The sequence below is a fragment of the Carcharhinus amblyrhynchos genome, chromosome 27 (genome assembly GCF_965287045.1).
Source record: "Carcharhinus amblyrhynchos chromosome 27, sCarAmb.v2.hapA, whole genome shotgun sequence".
NCBI classification, from domain to species: Eukaryota; Metazoa; Chordata; class Chondrichthyes; order Carcharhiniformes; family Carcharhinidae; genus Carcharhinus; species Carcharhinus amblyrhynchos.
In genome coordinates, this window is record NC_137350.1 from 29,478,549 (window position 1) to 29,484,548 (window position 6,000).

General features: G+C 46.9%; 1 protein-coding gene across 4 annotated transcripts in view; it reads right to left on the reverse strand.

Annotated features, from left to right (window-relative positions):
* Window positions 1-3,067, reverse strand: part of LOC145359214 (NGFI-A-binding protein 1-like) — a 64,644-nt gene extending 61,577 nt beyond the window's left edge. For all 4 annotated transcript variants that reach the window (XM_080213692.1, XM_080213693.1, XM_080213691.1 and 1 more), the window contains exon 1: window positions 2,962-3,067. The gene's annotated coding sequence lies outside the window, so the exon portion shown is untranslated. The remainder of the gene's footprint in view (window positions 1-2,961) is intronic.
* Between the last annotated feature and the right edge of the window lie 2,933 nt (window positions 3,068-6,000).

Consider the following 6,000-nt stretch of genomic DNA (forward strand, 5'->3'; position numbering starts at 1 on the left):
CAGGAATGGCTCATTCCTCCACTCCCTAAGCCAATGCCGCTAAGACCAATTGTGGCACCTCTTCTACTGTCCCAGCAAGTAATGCCTAGGTCACACCACGGGCCAGAGAATGACCATGTCCAACAAGAGAGAATCTAACCAATTCCTCTTGACGTCCAACCATCACTGAAACCCATCGTCAACATACCAGGGGGGTTACCATTGACCAGACACTTAACTAGACCAACTATATAAATACCATAGCCCCAAGAGCAGGTCAAAGGCTGGATATTCTGTAGTAAGTAACGCATCTCTTCAAAGCCTGTCCACCATCTTCAAGTCTAAATCAGGAATACTCTCCTGTCGCCTGGATGAGCACAGCTCCAACAACACTCAAGAAGCTCAACACCATCCAGGACAAAGTCGCTTAGAATCATAGAATCCCTACAGTGCAGGAGGAGGCTATTCGTCTCATCAAGTCTGCTTCAACCACAATCCCACCCAGATCCTATCCCTATAATCCTACTTATTTACCCTACTAGCTCCTGACACTAAGCGTCAATTTAGGATGGCCAGTCAATCTAACACGCACATCTTTGGACTGGGGAGGAAACTGGAGCACCCGGAGGAAACCCACACAGACGTTGGGAGAATGTGCAGACTCCGCACAGACAGTGACCCAAGCCAGGAACCGAACCCGGGTCCCTGGTGTTGTGAGGCAGCAGTGCTAACCACTGTGCCACCGTGCCACCTATTAATAGTGACAACAAGACAGAAGCAGGCAAGGGAAATGATGTGCTTGAATGTTTTGACCACTGGTCAAATAGTCTTTGTATCTATATATCTATCCTATCATGACATATAAATGTTGCACAATACTTCACGTGACACAGTTAACTCTTCACATCCTCTGAATTAGCTCCTCAATTGTACATCATTTCAAGGGGGCCCCAGCATCACCATTTCAATCAACTAGTGATGTGGCTTTGCAGACGTGATCCCCATCCAATGAGTTAAAACAAAAGAAAGAATGATGGCGTCAGCAACATTGTTTTGCTAAATCACTATTTCCCAGTATCGGTCAGGTACACAATGAAAGCGCTCGCATTTCCCAATATGAGGAAACTGGAACCCACTTGTTTTACATGGGCAGCACGGCGGCACAGTGCTGCCTCACAGCGTCAGGGATCCAGGTTCAATTCCTGGCTTGGGTTACTGTCTGTGCAGAATCTGCACGTTCTCTCCGTACCTGCGTGGGTTTCCTCCAGGTGCTCCGGTTTCCTCCCACAGTCCAAAAGATGTGCAGGTTAGGTGAATTGACCATACTAAATTGTCCCTTAGTGTCAGGGGGACTGACTCTTCCCGAACAGGCGCTGGAGTGTAGCGACTAGGGGATTTTCACAATAACTTCATTGCAATGTTAATGTAAGCCTACTAATAAACTTTATTTTTAAACTTTAATACACATTATCTCCCACTAGCCAGGATTACTTGTTGCAGAAAGGACAGATTTGCATTTAAATAGCACCCTTCACTATAACTGGACATCTCAAAAGAGAATTTGGCACGTCAGCTACAACTCTCACAAACTTGTCCAAGACTGCAAGAAACTACAGAGGATTGCAAATATAGCCCGGTTCATCAGGCAAACCAGCCTCCCATCCATTACCTCAGAAAAGCAGCCAGCATAATTAAGGATGCCACGCACCCTGGACACGCTCTCTTCCACCTTCTTCCATCAGGAAAAAGATAAAGGTCTGAGGACGCGTACCAACCGACTCAAGAACAACTTCTTCCCTGCTGCCATCAGACTTTTGAATGGACCTACAACGCACTAAGTTGATCTTTCTCTACACCCTAGCTATGATTGCAACACTACATTCCGCACTCTCTCCTTTCCTTCTCTATGAATGGTATGCCTTCTCTGTATAGCACGCAAGAAAACAATACTTTTCAATGTATGTTAATACATGTGACAACAATAAATCAAATCAAAAAACATTTAACAGCCATTGAAGCACATATGAAATATAGTCATCGTCCTAATGTAGAAAACGCAACAGCCAATTTGCTCACAGCAAGCTCCCACAAGCAGCAGTGCAATAGTGACCCGGTGATCTATTTTTGTGATATTGGTTGAGGGATAAGTATTAGCCTGGGCATTGAGGGAAGCCTGCCGTCCTTTGGAATCGTTTCATGGGATCTTTTACATTCACCCTAGCAGGCAGGTGAGGCCTCGGTTAAACATTTCCTCCAAAAGGCAGCATCTCCAACAGTGCGGCAGTCCCTCTGCACTGCACTGGAGATAAGAGTGGTGGAGGGAGGGGGGGGGGGGGGCGGAAATCACACTGAGGGACCTCACTCCTGTCTCCCTTCGCCAAAAGGAAAAAAAAACAGTAAAACGGGGAATGGGAAAATAAGAATACTGGTCCGGACTGGACTTGTATACTAAAATGAAACACCAGTAAAGCAGGGAAACAAGAATACTGATCCGCACTGGACTTGTACACGTTAAAATGGAACACCAGTGACAATGGGGAAATGGTAACACCAGTCCAAACTGTGTTTTCCTTTGGGGCAGACCCCACCCCCCCTCCAACCAAAAGTTGTTCTCAAATCAGTGCCAAGACACACACACACAGAGAAACAAATGATGGAGGGCAACAACTTCAGGTGGGTCCCACTACACTGAATGGGAGTGGGAGAGGAGACGTTGCTGTTTTAAATTGTGAGCACGCCTTGCCTGTGCTAGGGGAAGAGAAGAAAGAGAGAGAGACAGACAGACAGACACACAGAGAGAGAGAGAGAGGAGATAGAGAGAAATGGGTGGAAGGATCTGGGATCAGATCCCCCCTCCCCTCCTCTCCTCATCCTACATTTTTTTTTGTTTCTGGCCTAGGGAATGAGTTAGTGGAGATTAAAGGAGAGGGGGGAAAAGGAAAGATCAAGTGAGAGAGAGAGAGAGAGGAGAGAGCTGCTTACCTGGGTTAGAGGCGGTGGACGGACGGTCGGGGGAGCTTGTTCCGACTGTTAGCTTCAAGAGTGAGAGGAAGGAGGGTGGGAGGGGGAACTTGGGAGGGGAGGGGAGGGGAGGGGAGGGGGGGAGTGGGGGAGAGTTTGGGAGGGTGTGTGTGTGTGGGGGGGGGGGCGTTGATTTGAAGAGAGAACAAATCAACCCCCCTTTTTTTTTCAAAAAAAACTCTTGATGCAAGTGTCTCCCCCACCACCACCACCACCCCTCACAAAAAAATCCCCCACCCCCCACAGCAAAAAATCCCCCACCCCCCCTACAGAAAAATGCCCCCACCCCCTCTCTCACACACAGACACACACACAGAGCAGAGGCTGCCAGCAATGGCGACAGTGCAGAGTGAATGTCTGCAAAGCGCTTTCCCCACCCTGGTGCTGGCTCCCTCTGAGGGTGGGGAGCTGGCTCACACTGCAGCTGTTTAAGGTGGTCCATGCAACAACCGGAGAGACAGAAAAAAAAATCACCCCACCCCAGGGGGGAAAAAAAATCCAAAAGATAACCTCCCACCTCCCCCTCCCAGTAACCTTGACCCATCCCTAAACACCCACCTCCCCAGAGCTAAAGGAGCAGAGGTGTTGCTGCTGCTGCAAAGTATCTCTTCTGGTTACTTTTTATTTTGTTACAATTTCACTCAGCTGTCTGAAAAGGCAACACTTTCGCACACTCTGCGTTCCTCAAGAGCTGGGGAGACTTTTGATGGGGGGTGGGATTGGAGATTTTACCCCTTGCGGGTGGAAGAATTGGAGATTTTACCCCAAAGGGGGAGGAATAGGAGATTTTACCCTTTTGGGGGAATTGGAGATTTTACCCTTTTGGGGGAATTGGAGATTTTACCCTTTGGGGGGAATTGGAGATTTTACACTTTTGGGGGAATTGGAGATTTTACACTTTTGGGGGATTGGAGATTTTACCCCGGAGGAATTGGAGATTTTACCCCAAAGGGGGAGGAATAGGAGATTTTACCCTTTTGGGGGAATTGGAGATTTTACCCTTTTGGGGGAATTGGAGATTTTACCCTTTGGGGGGAATTGGAGATTTTACCCTTTTGGGGGGAATTGGAGATTTTACCCTTTGGGGGGAATTGGAGATTTTACCCTTTGGGGGGAATTGGAGATTTTACCCTTTTGGGGGCAATTGGAGATTTTACACTTTGGGGGAATTGGAGATTTGACTCTTTGGGAGAATTGGAGATTTTATTCTGAAGTGGGGGGGAATTGGAGATTTTACCCTTTGGGGGAATTGGAGATTTTACCCCAGGGGACTTGGAGATTTTTCCCTTTGGGGGGAATTGGAGATTTTTCCCTTTGGGGGAATTGGAGATTTGACTCTTTGGGGGGTATTGGAGATTTTACCCTTTGGGGGAATTGGAGAATTCACCCTTTGGGGGAATTGGAGATTTTATTCCAAAGGGGGAGGGAATTGGAGATTTGACTCTTTGGGGGGAATTTAGATTTTACCCTTTGGGGGATTTGGAGATTTTACCCTTTGGGGAGAATTAGAGATTTTACCCTTTATGGCATTCACCAGGCAGTTTTCAGTCTCCACCTGATACTGATATATGGGGAGGTGATAGCTGAATGGTATTTATCACCAGACTATTAATCTGGAAACTCCGCTAATGTTGTGGAGACCCAGGTTTGAATCCCACCACGGCAGAAGGTGGAATTTGAAATGAATAAAAAATATCTGGAATTAAGGAAAAACCCATCTGATTCACTAATGTCCCTTTAGGGAAGGAAATCTACTATCCTTACATGGTCTGGCCCATGTGTGACTCCAGACCCACAGCAATGTGGTTGACTCTCAACTGCCTGCCAAAGGGATGGGCAGTAAATATTGGCCAGCTTGCGATGCTCATGTCCCAAAAATGAATAATAAAAGAAATTTTGGTTGTGTTAAGAGTTCAGCTTGAGTTGCACATTTTATTTTGTTTTGGAATTCTTACCATCTGATATTTTTAGTGCAAATTTCCAATGCTTTATCAACTTTTTATTTTCTTTAAGAGTGGGTGCCACTCGTTTAAAATGACAACAGGCAACAAAATCATCTTGCGTTTATGTAAAACATCCACGAAGCATTATAAATCAAAATTTGACTGAGACACATAAGGAGATATTTGGACGGATGGGTTTTAAGGAGCATCTTGAAGTAGGAAAGCAAGGTAGAGAGGCAGGTTTTCGGAGTGTATTCCAGAACTTATGGTCCAGTGGAGTGATTAAAATCGGTGATGCTCAAGAGGCTGGAATTTGAGGGACACAGTTATCTTGGAGGTTGAGGGGCAGGAGGAGATTGCAGAGATAGAGAGACATTAGACCATGGAAGCATTTGGAAGCTGGGATAATTTTAAAGTTGAGGAGGGAACCGAGTGTAGGGTGTCGAAATTTGCTGATGACACCAAGATTGGGGGAAAGGCAAATTGTGCGGAGGGTGTGGAGAGTCTGCAGAAGGATCTGGATAGGCTGGGCGAATGGGCCAGGAAATGGCAAATGGAATTTAATGTTGGCAAGTGTGAGGTGGTCCACTTTGATAGGAAGAATGGTAGGAAGGACTATTACTTACGTGGCGAAAAACTGCAGCAGGCGACGGTGCAGAGGGACCTCGGGGTCCTTGTGCATGGGTTGCAAAAACCCAGCCTGCAGGTGCAGCAGGTAGTCAGGAAGGCGAATGGGATGCTGGCCTTCATAGCGAGGGGGATTGAATATAAAAGTAGGGAGGTCTTGCTGCAGCTGTATAGGGCATTGGTGAGGCCGCAGCTGGAGTACTGTGTGCAGTTTTGGGCGCCGCACCTGCGCAAGGATATTTTGGCCTTGGAGGGAGTGCAGAGGAGGTTTACTAGGCTGATACCGGAGTTGAGGGGGTTGAGCTATGAGGAGAGGCTGAATAAACTAGGCTTGTACTCGTTAGAGTTTAGAAGAATGAGGGGAGATCTCATTGAGACGTATAAGATGATGAATGGGATGGATAGGATAGAGGTGGAGAGACTCTTCCCG